The sequence below is a fragment of the Lolium rigidum genome, chromosome 7 (genome assembly GCF_022539505.1).
Source record: "Lolium rigidum isolate FL_2022 chromosome 7, APGP_CSIRO_Lrig_0.1, whole genome shotgun sequence".
In the NCBI taxonomy this organism is placed as follows: Eukaryota; Viridiplantae; Streptophyta; class Magnoliopsida; order Poales; family Poaceae; genus Lolium; species Lolium rigidum.
The window spans coordinates 266,492,836-266,507,427 of record NC_061514.1 but is presented as its reverse complement, the minus strand read 5'-3'; the positions used below and the strand labels follow the sequence as shown (position 1 = coordinate 266,507,427).

Sequence of the window (14,592 nt, the reverse complement as noted above, 5' to 3'; positions counted from 1 at the left end):
AACTACTCTCATCTATTATTCTTTTCTCTTATGGTTCTTCCACATGCTACGAGAAATCACATCTCCATAATTTTCGGTTTTCATCCGAGGGGTATGATTCCTGCAGTTAGAATTGGGCGCTTTTCTGCATGAAATCCGACATGGGTATGTCTAATGCTCTGTTTTGATTTTTTTTGGATGTGATACTATTCAGGAACCGGAAAGAATGGAGTGCAAATAATTGGTGTACTAACAATCCAACATGACATTTAGTATTTATGTTGGCAGATTCATTTAGTTTTGATGTCAGGGTCTGCCTTCTGTAGTTGGTCATTGCGGACTCGGTTGTGCGGGCTTCCAGCTGCACAGCTGTTCTCTGCCTTGCCTCGGAAGGACACCAGGCACCGCGCAGTGGCCGCTATTTTTTTGTACGATTAATTGCAAAGAAGGTGCGTAGCTGCTTCCCATTCCATCCATTTGTTTCCGCTTGTGGAGTAGGCGATATCTTGCGTGCCTCCACTGATTCTCTCTTCTACTTCTTGCTCTTCTCTATTGCAGTGTTTCTCTTATTGTTTCTTGTGGCAGCCAGGCAGATATGTAGGTTCCTTTCATTCCATAATTGATTTCTATCTCTCTTGTTTCCACACAATGCATAGCTTCTGATTCCTGTTTTATTTTATTTTTGTGATTATCCTAGAATCACGAAGGCAGATGGGGGTGATATTGCCGCTCTGCTCCGTTGAGATCATGGTGAGAATGATCCTACTACACTGTCCTATGTATACTTTTTCTTTGAGATAATGGTGAGCATTTGCTTCAACTTTTATTTATTTTTCCTTGCAATACACAATGAGATTATCTTGCATTTCTTTTGTCTCATTTGTGCTCAATTAATTAAGGTTTTTGGGTTACCTAGAGTGATCACGGTCGTGGATAAGCGACCATGTCGTACACTTGTGTCAAGAACTTATGTCCCAGTTTTCCAAGATTTGGAACTACACAATTTACAATGTTTATTGAAAATGAGTGACTAGAACACATCTCTCTATTATTCCGGTTTTGTTGTGTGATAGCAACCTATGTAATTTGGACTCTGTGAAGGGTATGTAGATCAGCTCATTATTGCTAAGGTTGAAGTTGGAGACAAATGAAGTTACGATTCAGCTATATATAGATTGTACCATGGTGTCATGGCGGCTGAAAGATCATTTTTCTAGAAGGTACAGAACCATAACTTCTTAAACCATAATTTATTTCAAAATAGATTCCTATTTCTGGAATAATTTGATTGGAAATAGAGATGGAGTAAGCTATTTATCTGATGTTTTCAGCAACTTAAAAAAAAATTATTGTTTGCAAGTTCTACACATGGACAGTGATGACTTTCTATAACTTTTATGGTACACGGCGTGCTTGGTAGCTACTACCTCCATCCCAAAGCTTAAGGCTTGTGTTATTTATAGAAAGTCAAACTATGTCAAGTTTGACCAAGTTTTTACTAAAAATCATTAACATCCAAAATACATAATCAATATCACTAGATAGATCATAAAATATATTTTCATATGGTATCTACAAACTATCATATTTGTTGATAGATTCTTCTAAAAGTTTTGGTCAAACTTTACTTGGTTTGACTTTTTTTTAAAGCCTTAAGCTTTGGGATGGAGGTAGTATTAATTAAATAGGACCATTGAAATAAATGCTATGAGAAAAAGACACTACCCTCACTTTTCTATTGCAGTGAACATGTAGGCGTTGCAACGTCCTTCAATCCTTTCTTATTAAGGAAATAAATAGAATTTAGAATATAGTTTTAACATATGCATATCTTACAAGCATGTAACATCTTTCTATTCCAGCTAATAATCTTATGCAAGGTTGTCTGAAAAGGTCATTTTGTTTTTCCTTGGTTGGATTATCATTGGTTCATCATTTTTCATTGGTTGGATGGGGTGGTAAGATGATTAAATTTCTGCCATGTCACTAAATTAGTAATTTTGGATTATGCCTGTGGGGATTTCAGAGTAATAGGATATCAATGTCTTGTTTGTTCATTAAATTTCCTTTTTCTGTTTAATTTGTATTACGTTGCATTACCTTTGATTCAGCTGAGCCTTGATTTTTTTTTCACCAACAGATCATTTAAATGGATTGCGAGCTAACGCATTTATTTCATAAACACAAAATCTTCCAGCATGTCAAAGGTATTCCATCTCACAAGTCACAACCAATCTTAAGTTGCACCTACAACTTTTAGTTCAATGCTTTGCACCCTTAAGATGTTTGCACTTGCGTTTCGTAAGAAGTTTTCAGATTATCAAAACTTTTTTGGGTATCTTGCCCGCAACCTGAGTGTATCTTTTGTGCGGGTAACAAATTGACATGCATGTGAGATTCTTAATGCTACACTATGCAATATAAGTGGATAGCAAATGTGCTCATGTAAATATATAGATAAATCCAAGAGAGGTGAGATCAAATTTATTTGTTCTATACGTCAGGTTTTAAGTATTCTTTGATCTTATACCGGTGGTTCTTTTGATCTATCAAACTTAAGTCAATTATACTGTTGATGCTATATGGAATTCATGGATGATGGACATAGCTAAGTCCATAATAACAAAACATTCTTTGTCGCTTTTTCTTAGATAATGGTTCTGATCCTCCATATTTCTGAGATGATGGTGTGTGCATTGCTATATCAGTTGGACATCTTTAGTTTCAGCGTAACCTTCATGTTCATTCAATAAAATAGTGGGTGTTTTTAGTTGCAGTTTTGCACCTCATATTGACATTCAAGTATTGAGCAATGCAAGAACTGGGTTCCACTAGAGGTTGACTATATTAGAGTTGAAATCTAGGCAAGAGTAGAAGATGTGAGCCTTTAGAGAATTGGATTTGTAAGATTTTGCTCTGACTTCTTGTATCTTATCATGAATATGATCTAGAGAACCATTGCATTGCAATTCAAATTGTTCGAAGTTTAACAAATGTCTCTATTTTCGGTATTTTAAAACATATCTATATTTTTCCTAAATATAGACGGGCGCAGCAACGCGCGCCTTCACTTGACCCCCTACAGATAAAAAATGTCGCACAACCGCCGCTCCCATCACATCAATAGCATATGCAACGGCATTAGAGCATCTCCAGCCGTCTCCCGGAAAGGCTCCAGAACGCATTTTTTCATCTAGATGGATGAAAACGGTTTAGCTGCGCCCCCGGATTCTCGTTTTCGTCCGGATTTGGGCTTTCATCCATCCGGGGAGCTCAGGTCATCCCCGGCCCCCGGGGAGCGCTCGGGGTCTCCGGACGAAACGAAAGCGTGGGAAACACCGAGAAAACTTCCCGCGCGGCTGGTGTCCCCGACTTGTCGGCAAGAAAGTCCGATCGTCGTCCTCATCGCATCGTCTTCCGCGCGCTCTAAAAGCCTGCCGCCGGTCAGTCTTCACCGGACGCGTAGCTTCCACGCGGCGAGTTAATGTCATCGTCTCGGTTTCACGCGCGTCGCCCTCTATTTATCGCCGAACTACCGCGTCTGGCCGCATTCACCACACCGTATCTCTGTTCTCACACCACCAATCTTCCCCAACCTCATCGAGCGAGAGCAAGCGGCGATTATCCATGGCGAACGACGGAGCGGCGAACAATGGCTTCGGCCGCCGCTCTCTCCACCAATGGGAGGGGCGGCTCCTCCACATGGCGGGCTACCTGGCGCCTCCAGACTTCTGCGCGTCGGGAGTATGGCGACTCAGCGCAGGCGGTGTCCCGAGGCCGCCGCCGCCGATGGGTCGAGCCGCCCTGGAGGCGGAGATCGACGCGGTGTTCGTCATTCTCAGTGACGAGCAGCGCGTGGAGGAGCGCTTCTGGCCGGACAACTACGAGGCGTGGACGCAGTTTTTCCGGCAAAGGTACGAACGCGAGCTCGCCCAGTACGACGGGCCTGCTCCTCCTCCCGCTAGGAACAACGCCGCCGGCCGCCGCCGGTGGTGGAGCGTGCCTGGCCGCACCCTCGAGAATGTGCTCGCGCACATCGAGGGTGGGAACTCCCCCGTTCTGGGGATGCCGCTGCCAGTGGCGGCTACTGTGTCGCGCCGGCACGGTAGTTCCTAGACGCCGAGGAGGATGGCGTCTGTAGGATAACGTTGCATAGAAAACAAAAAATTTCCTACCGCGAACACGCAATCCAAGCCAAGATGCAATCTAGAAGACGGTAGCAACGAGGGGGTATCGAGTCTCACCCTTGAAGAGATTCCAAAGCCTACAAGATGAGGCTCTTGTTGCTGCGGTAGACGTTCACTTGCCGCTTGCAAAAGCGCGTAGAAGATCTTGATCACGATCGGTTCCGGCGCCACGAACGGGCAGCACCTCCGTACTCGGTCACACGTTCGGTTGTTGATGAAGACGACGTCCACCTCCCGTTCCAGCGGGCAGCGGAAGTAGTAGCTCCTCTTGAATCCGACAGCACGACGGCGTGGTGTCGGTGGCGGTGGAGAACTCCGGCGGAGCTTCGCTAAAGCTACGCGGAAGATATGGAGGAGAGGGGCGGCTAGGGTTTGGGAGGGGGTGGCCGGCCACTTCAAGGGGGCGGCCAGCTTGTGGTCTTGGGGTGGCCGGCCCCCTCCCTTGGCCCCTCATTATATAGGTGGATCCCCAAGAGTTGGTGTCCAAGTCTTCGAATAAGACCCGAACCAAAAACCTTCCATAGGAGAGGGAAACCTAGCCAAGCTAGGACTCCCACCAAAGGTGGGAGTTCCACCTCCCATATGGGGGGTGGCCGGCCTCCTAGGGGGAGTCCACTTGGGACTCCTCCCCCACTAGGGTTGGCCGGCCATGGAGGTGGAGTCCCATGTGGACTCCACCTTCCTTGGTGGTTTCTTCCGGACTTTTCTAGAACCTTCTAGAACCTTCCATAGAACCTTCCGCGACATTTTAATTCACATAAAATGACATCCTATATATGAATCTTATTCTCCGGACCATTCCGGAACTCCTCGTGATGTCCGGGATCTCATCCGGGACTCCGAACAAATATTCGAACTCCATTCCATATTCAAGTACTACCATTTCAACATCCAACTTTAAGTGTGTCACCCTACGGTTCGTGAACTATGCGGACATGGTTGAGTACTCACTCCGACCAATAACCAATAGCGGGATCTGGAGATCCATAATGGCTCCCACATATTCAACGATGACTTTAGTGATCGAATAAACCATTCACATACAATACCAATTCCCTTTGTCTCGCGATATTTTACTTGTCCGAGGTTTGATCTTCGGTATCACTCTATACCTTGTTCAACCTCGTCTCCTGACAAGTACTCTTTACTCGTACTGTGGTATGTGGTCTCTTATGAACTTATTCATATGCTTGCAAGACATTAGACGACATTCCACCGAGAGGGCCCGGAGTATATCTATCCGTCATCGGGATGGACAAATCCCACTCGTTGATCCATATGCCTCAACTCATACTTTCCGGATACTTAATCCCACCTTTATAGCCACCCATTTACGCAGTGGTGTTTGATGTAATCAAAGTACCTTTCCGGTATAAGTGATTTATATGATCTCATGGTAATAAGGACTAGGTAACTATGTATCGAAAGTTTATAGCAAATAACTTAATGACGAGATCTTATGCTACGCTTAATTGGGTGTGTCCATTACATCATTCATACAATGATATAACCTTGTTATTAATGACATCCAATGTTCATGATTATGAAACTAATCATCCATTAATCAACAAGCTAGTTAAGAGGCATACTAGGGACTCTTTGTTGTTTACATATCACACATGTATCAATGTTTCGGTTAATACAATTATAGCATGGTATATAAACATTTATCATAAACATAAAGATATATATAATAACCACTTTTATTATTGCCTCTTGGGCATATCTCCAACAGTCTCCCACTTGCACTAGAGTCAATAATCTAGATTACATTGTAAGGAACCTAACACCCATGGCATTCCGGTGTTGGTCATGCTTTGCCCTAGGGAGAGCTTTAGTCAACGGATCTGCTACATTCAGATCAGTATGTACTTTGCAAATCTTTACTTCTCCATCTTCGATGTACTCGCGAATCGAGTGGTAACGCAGCTTGATATACTTCAGACTCTTGTGTGACCTTGGTTCTTGTGCATTGGCGATGGCACCCATGTTGTCACAGTATATGACTAGTGGGTCCAATGCACTAGGAACCACACCGAGCTCTACAATGAACCTCTTCATCCATACCGCTTCGATGAAGCCTCCGAAGCCGCTATGTACTCCGATTCCGTTGAAGACTTCGCCACCGTGCACCGCTTCGAGCTTGCCCAGCCTACTCGCAGCACCATTCAATATAAACACGTACCCGGACCGTGACTTAGAGTCATCGGGATCGTTGTTCCAACTTGCATCGGTGTAACTTGTTACAACGAGCTCTTGGTCACCTCCATAACAAAGAAACATATCCTTAGTTCTTTTCAAGTACTTCAGGATATTCTTGACCGATGTCCGAGTGCTCCATTCCCGGATCACTTTGATATCTCGCTAGTCAAACTAACGACATGCGCTATATCCGGTCTTGTACATAGCATGGCATACATAATAGAGCCTACTGCCGAAGCATAGGGGATCTGATTCATCCTTTCTCTTTCTTCTACCGTAGCCGGTCCTTGAGTCTTACTCAAGACCTTGCCTGGTAACATAGGTAAAAACCCTTTCTTACTTTCGTCCATTCTAAACTTCTTTAGAATCTTGTCCAGGTATGTACTCTGTGATAGCCCTATTAGGCGTCTTGATCTATCTCTATAAATCTTGATGCCTAATATATACGATGCTTCACCAAGGTCTTTCATTGAAAAACTGTTATTCAAATAACCTTTTACACTCGCTTAATAGTTCTATATCATTCCCAATCAATAATATGTCATCTACATATAATATCGGGAATGCTACGAGCTCCCGCTCACTTTCTTGTAAATACGAGCCTCTCCATGACACTCGTATAAACCCGAAGTCTTTGATCACCTTATCAAAGCGTCGGTTCCAACTTCTTGATGCTTGCTTCGATCCATAGATTGAACGCTGAAGTTTGCATACTTTGTCAGCATTTTTAGGATCGACAAAACCTTTGGGTTGTACCATATACAACTCTTCCTCAATGTCTCCATTAAGGAACGCCGTTTTGACATCCATCCGCCAAATCTCATAATCGAAAAATGCAGCTATTGCTAACAAAATCCTCACAGATTTTAGCTTCGCTACGGGTGAGAAAGTCTCATCGTAGTCAACTCCTTGAATTTGTCGGAAACCCTTTGCGACAAGTCGAGCTTTATAGACGAGTAATATTACCATCAGCATCTGTTTTTCTCTTGAAGATCCATTTATTCTCGACAGCCTTTCGGCTATCGAGTAAGTCTACCAAAGTCCATACTTTGTTATCATACATGGATCCCATTTCGGATTTCATGGCTTCTTGCCATTTGTTGGAATCCGGGCTCATCATCGCTTCTTCATACGTCGCAGTGGTCCTCATCATTGTTATCCACAATCATGACATTTAGACAAGGATCATACCAATCAGGAGTGGCACGTTCCCTTGTCGATCTGCGAGGTTCGGTAGTTTCCTCGTTCGAAGTTTCATGATCATTATCATTAGCTTCCTCTCGTTGCCGGTGTAGGCGGTACGAGTACAACTTCCGATCTGCGCTACTCCGATCAACGAGTATAGATTCATTAATCTCATCGAGTTCTACTTTTCTTCCGAGTCACTTCTTTAGTGAGAAATTCTTTCTCAAGAAAGGTTCCGTTCTTAGCAACAAAGATTTTGCCTTCGGATTCGTGATAGAAAGTGTACCCTATAGTTTCCTTAGGGTATCCTATGAAGACGCATTTCTCCGCTTTGGGTTCTAGCTTGTCCGGTTGTAACTTTTTTACATAGGCTTCGCAACCCCAAACTTTAAGGAACGACGACTTAGGTTTCTTATTAAACCATAATTCATACGGTGTCGTTTCTACGGATTTTGATGGTGCTCTATTTAAAGTGAATGCGGCTGTCTCTAATGCATAACTCCAAAATGATAACGGCAAATCGCAAGAGACATCATAGAACGAACCATATCTAATAGAGTTCGATTACGACGTTCGGACACACCGTTTCGTTGTGGTGTTCCCGGCGGTGTCAATTGTGAAAGTATTCCGCATTTCTTTAAATGCATGCCAAACTCATAACTCAGATATTCACCTCCGCGATCAGATCGTAGAAATTTAATCTTCTTGTTACGTTGATTTTCTACTTCACTTTAGAATTCCTTAAACTTCTCAAAAGTTTCGGATTTATGTTTCATGAAATAGATATACCCATATCTACTCAGATCATCCGTGAAGGTTAGAACATAACGATAACCACCGCGCGATGCTACGCTCATTGGTCCGCACACATCGGTATGTATGATTTCCAATAAGTCGGTAGCTCGCTCCATCATACCGAGAAAATGGAGTCTTAGTCATTTTTCCCATTAGACATGCTTCGCATCTATCAAGTGACTCAAAATCAAGTGATGCAAGTAATCCATCGAGTATGGAGTTTCTTCATGCGTTTCACTCCAATATGACCAAGACGACGAGTGCCACATATAAGTAGAATTATCATTCAATTTAATTCGTTTAGCATCAATGTTATGTATATGCGTATCACTACTATCGAGATCTAACGAAATAAGCCATTCTTTTCAGGTGCTCGACCATAAAAGATATTATTCATAAAAATAGAACAACCATTATTCTCAGACTTGAATGAATAACCGTCTTGCATTAAACAAGATCCGGATATAATGTTCATGCTCAACGCAGTACGTAATAACAATTATTTAGGCTTAAAACTAATCCCGAAGGTAGATGTAGAGGAAGTGTGCCGACTGCGATCACATTGACCTTGGATCCGTTTCCAACGCGCATCGTCACTTCATCTTTCAGACAGCTTGTCGTTTATTCTTTAGTTCCTATTTCGAGTTACAAATATGAGCAACCGAACCAAGTATCAAATACCCGGGTACTAGAACGAGAACCGATGAAATGAACATCTATAACATGTATATCGGATATACCTTCTTTCTTCTTCTTGACAAGGCCGCTCTTCGGATCAGCCGGATACTTGGAGCAATTACGCTTCCAGGTGTCCCTTCTCCTTGCGATAATAGCACTCGACGATCGGGCTTAGGTCCGTTCTTAGGTTTCACAGGAGGTGTGGCAGCTTTCTTGCCACTCTTCTTGAATTTTCCCTTAGACTTGCCCTGTTTCTTGAAACTGGTGGTCTTGTTGACCATCAACACTTGGTGCTCTTTCTTGATCTCAATCTCGGCAGCTTTTAGCATGCCAAAGAGTTCGAGTAACTCCTTGTTCATGTTCTCGCATATTGTAGTTCATCACAAAGTTCTTGTAACTTGGTGGCGGTGATTGAAGGACACGATTAATCCCCGATCCGTTAGGAATCACTATTCCCAAGTCACCGACTTTCTTCGCATGCCCGGTCATGGCGAGCATGTGCTCACTAATGGAGCTGCCTTCTTCCATCATACAGTCGAAGAAATGTTTCGATGCTTCATAGCATTCCACGGCCGCATGAGTCTAAAAAATAGCTTTCAGCTCATTCATCAACTCATGAGGATCGTGGTGCTCAAAACGTTTTTGAAGATCGGATTCCGGATCGCACGGGATGGCACACCGAACTTGAGAGTACCGAGTTTTCCGAGTCTCGTAAACAGCTTTTACTTCATCGGTTTCAGTTTCGCGGGAGGGTCAACTAGCGGTGCATCAAGCACATATTGCGGATTTCCGCCGGAGAGGAAGATCCTCACATGACGGAACCGATCGGTGAAGTTGCTACCGTTGCTCTTAAGCTTTTCTTTCTCTAGGAACTGGTTAAAATTGATTGGGGACGCCATCTCTACAACATATATTTGCAATAGTTTATACTAAGTTTATGACAAAATGAGTTCAAATTTTAATTCAACATAATTAAAAATCTAGGTGAACTCCCACTCAAAACAATATCCCTCGCATTGTCTTAGTGATCACACGAACCAAATCTACCGCACCTAAACCCGATCATCACGAGAAAAGGTGTGATTTCAATGGCGAACACTCAAAATGTTCATCATATCAATCATATGATTCATGCTCTACCTTTCGGTATCATGTGTTCCGAGACCATGTCTGTACATGCTAGGCTCGTCAAGGCCACCTTAGTATCCGCATGTGCAAAACTGTCTTGCACCCGTTGTATGTACTTATTGAATCTATCACACCCGATCATCACGAGATGCTTCGAAACGACAAGACTTGATAACGGTGCTACTAAGGATGAACACTTTATTATCTTGAGATTTTAGTGAGGGATCATCTTATAATGCTACCGTCGCGATCTAAGCAAAATAAGATGCATAAAAGGATTAACATCACATGCGGTTCATATGTGATATGATATGGCCCTTTTGTCTTTGCGCCTTTGATCTTCATCTCCAAAGCACGGACATGATCTCCATCATCTTCGGGCATGATCTCCATCATCGTCGGCGTAGCGTCAAGGTCAATGGCGCCGTCTCCATGATTGTCCTCCATGTAGCAACTATTACAACTACTTTGAAATACTACTCAACATGAAATTTAAAGACAACCATAAGGCTCCCGCCGGTTGCCACAATACAATAATGATCATCTCATACATATTCATCATCATATTATGGCCATATCACATCACCAAACCCTGCAAAAACAAGTTAGACGCTCTCTAATTTGGTTTGCATATTTTACGTGGTTTAGGGTTTTCGATATAGATCTAATCTACCTACGAACATGAACCATAACGTTGATACTAATGTTGTCAATAGAAGAGTAAATTGAATCTTTACTATAGTTGGAGAGACAGACACCCGCAAAGCCTCTTATGCAATACAAGTTGCATGTCGAACGAGGAACAAGTCTCATGAACGCGGTCATGTAAAGTTAGTCCGAGCCGCTTCATCCCACTATGCCACAAAGATGCAAAGTACTCAACTAAAGATAACAAGAGCATCAACGCCCACAAAACAATTGTGTTTTACTCGTGCAACCATCTATGCATAGACACGGCTCTGATACCACTGTAGGATAACGTTGCATAGAAAACAAAAATTTCCTACCGCGAACACGCAATCCAAGCCAAGATGCAATCTAGAAGACGGTAGCAACGAGGGGTATCGAGTCTCACCCTTGAAGAGATTCCAAAGCCTACAAGATGAGGCTCTTGTTGCTGCGGTAGACGTTCACTTGCCGCTTGCAAAAGCGCGTAGAAGATCTTGATCACGATCGGTTCCGGCGCCACGAACGGGCAGCACCTCCGTACTCGGTCACACGTTCGGTTGTTGATGAAGACGACGTCCACCTCCCGTTCCGGCGGGCAGCGGAAGTAGTAGCTCCTCTTGAATCCGACGGCACGACGGCGTGGTGTCGGTGGCGGTGGAGAACTCCGGCGGAGCTTCGCTAAAGCTACGCGGAAGATATGGAGGAGAGGGGCGGCTAGGGTTTGGGAGGGGGTGGCCGGCCACTTCAAGGGGGCGGCCAGCTTGTGGTCTTGGGGTGGCCGGCCCCCTCCCTTGGCCCCTCATTATATAGGTGGATCCCCAAGAGTTGGTGTCCAAGTCTTCGAATAAGACCCGAACCAAAAACCTTCCATAGGAGAGGGAAACCTAGCCAAGCTAGGACTCCCACCAAAGGTGGGAGTTCCACCTCCCATATGGGGGGTGGCCGGCCCCCTAAGGGGGAGTCCACTTGGGACTCCTCCCCCACTAGGGTTGGCCGGCCATGGAGGTGGAGTCCCATGTGGACTCCACCTTCCTTGGTGGTTTCTTCCGAACTTTTCTAGAACCTTCCATAGAACCTTCCGCGACATTTTAATTCACATAAAATGACATCCTATATATGAATCTTATTCTCCGGACCATTCCGAAACTCCTCGTGATGTCCGGGATCTCATCCGGGACTCCGAACAAATATTCGAACTCCATTCCATATTCAAGTACTACCATTTCAACATCCAACTTTAAGTGTGTCACCCTACGGTTCGTGAACTATGCGGACATGGTTGAGTACTCACTCCGACCAATAACCAATAGCGGGATCCGGAGATCCATAATGGCTCCCACATATTCAACGATGACTTTAGTGATCGAATGAACCATTCACATACAATACCAATTCCCTTTGTCTCGCGATATTTTACTTGTCCGAGGTTTGATCTTCGGTATCACTCTATACCTTGTTCAACCTCGTCTCCGACAAGTACTCTTTACTCGTACCGTGGTATGTGGTCTCTTATGAACTTATTCATATGCTTGCAAGACATTAGACGACATTCCACCGAGAGGGCCCGGAGTATATCTATCCGTCATCGGGATGGACAAATCCCATTGTTGATCCATATGCCTCAACTCATACTTTCCGGATACTTAATCCCACCTTTATAGCCACCCATTTACGCGAGTGGTGTTTGATGTAATCAAAGTACCTTTCCGGTATAAGTGATTTATATGATCTCATGGTCATAAGGACTAGGTAACTATGTATCGAAAGTTTATAGCAAATAACTTAATGACGAGATCTTATGCTACGCTTAATTGGGTGTGTCCATTACATCATTCATACAATGATATAACCTTGTTATTAATGACATCCAATGTTCATGATTATGAAACTAATCATCCATTAATCAACAAGCTAGTTAAGAGGCATACTAGGGACTCTTTGTTGTTTACATATCACACATGTATCAATGTTTCGGTTAATACAATTATAGCATGGTATATAAACATTTATCATAAACATAAAGATATATATAATAACCACTTTTATTATTGCCTCTTGGGCATATCTCTAACAGCGTCATCCTCCTCGTCTGGGTCGAGGTCCGCTTCCAGGTCCGGCGGATCGGCTCCTCCGCCGTCGACACCGCGCTTCGTCAAGAAGGAGCCGGCGTCTCCACCGCCGACCAGAGGGCACAGCAGCGGCGCACTCGTCATTCGCGACCAACCCTCCTCTCCATCGCGCGGGCGGAAGAGGAAGTCGTCGAAGAAGGAGGCCGCCGACTCGAACCAGCTCGCCTAGGAGGAGGCCAAGCGCGCCGAGGACGCCGCGGTGGCGGAGGCGATCGCCAGGTCGCTCAACGACCTGGTCCCCGCCGACAACGTGCTCCCCATCGACGCCGCGCTCGACTGGTCCAGGCGGAACTGGGAACGGCGGGAGGCGGAGCAGAAGCGTCGGCTGCTGGACATGACTTCCGCGCGGCAACGCGCCGTCCGCGCCACCGCACCGGCCGCGGCAACGAACGCCGTGCCCAGGCCCGTGCCGCTGATCAAGCTCGAGGAGAGCAGCGGCGACGGTCTCTACCGGCCAATGCCGCCACGCGCCGGCGCCCCTGGCCAGGGTTCTAGCCGCTGGTACGAGGCGCCGCTGCTCGAGGACGCCAGCAACTCGAGCGACAACGATGACATGCGGATTTTCTCTTTTTTGTTTCTCAGTGTCCATGTCGAATTTGGACATAAAATTTTGGGATGTTGTAGGGACATGCTTCATAAGCACTCACAATTTTTCGTATAATTTTTTAATATGTATAAAATACTTTTTTATACGGTAGCAACCGTACCATACGAAGGAGTGGGAGCACTAGATATGTTTCTCCCGACGACAACGCCGCTTGATGGATCTCGCGCGTTACACCAGAAAAGACCCGCCACCACCAAACAGGAACACCATCGTGCGCAGGATCTAATGGGGACACCGGGACGTACCCTAAGTCCCTAACCACGGTGCTCAAGCACATCGCAGCCGGAACAAGCCGCGCCTCACCTATTCCCCACCCGGGCCATGGGTGACGCGGAGCCACGTTCCCCGAAGCGTCCCCCAAAGAGACTTGGGGCGCGACGGACGTTTGTTCGCTCCTAGCCATGCGACCCAAAGCCTTTTTCCGTTCAGCGCGGTCCAATACGGTGTCTGGCAGCCTAAGCTCGTCTCCGCTACACAAGGGACGCTATGGGAGCACCGGACGGAACCAAAACCCGCGTCGCGAGTGGCGGGTCAGCCTTATCAGTGACGTAGATTGCCGCACACCCGTCGCCTACCTCTGGCCAACGCATGCAAATTAATTTCCGCCTAGTGATGTTGCATTTTTCCTAGACGTGCAGCAAGACATCTCGTCGCGTCTTGTTCTGTGTGCCGGCGTTAATGCGCGTCACCGCCCCCTCCCCTGCCTTCGGCGTATAAAATAGGGTGGTCGCTCATCTTCCCTCACACAAAACCCTAGCACCACCCATCGACAACCCTAGCGGCCACCCAACTTTCTCCTTCTCCATACGCGCTCCATGGCGGGTTCAACTGGTCGCGGTCGTGGCAGGGGCAGGGCGGTCTTCTTGCGCACTCGCCTTCGCATGAGGAAGAGGAGTGCCCCCACAACAAGTATTTCGAGTTCGTCGTCCTCATCAATGATGACCCTTTCGGCAAGAAGAAGGTCCTGGACAAGTTCGTTGAATTTCGACCGGTCGGGAGCCGGCCGTGGTGACCTCGCGGCAAGCAAGCTGCG

At 45.5% G+C, this 14,592-nt stretch overlaps 1 long non-coding RNA gene across 1 annotated transcript; it reads left to right on the top strand.

Moving 5' to 3' along the window:
• The first annotated feature begins 352 nt into the window (after positions 1–352).
• LOC124679461 lies at positions 353–2,896 on the top strand. The gene is made up of 5 exons (XR_006994988.1): positions 353–428; positions 538–576; positions 677–729; positions 2,120–2,186; positions 2,751–2,896. It is a non-coding gene; the product is annotated as an uncharacterized LOC124679461 (long non-coding RNA).
• The last annotated feature ends 11,696 nt before the right edge of the window (positions 2,897–14,592 follow it).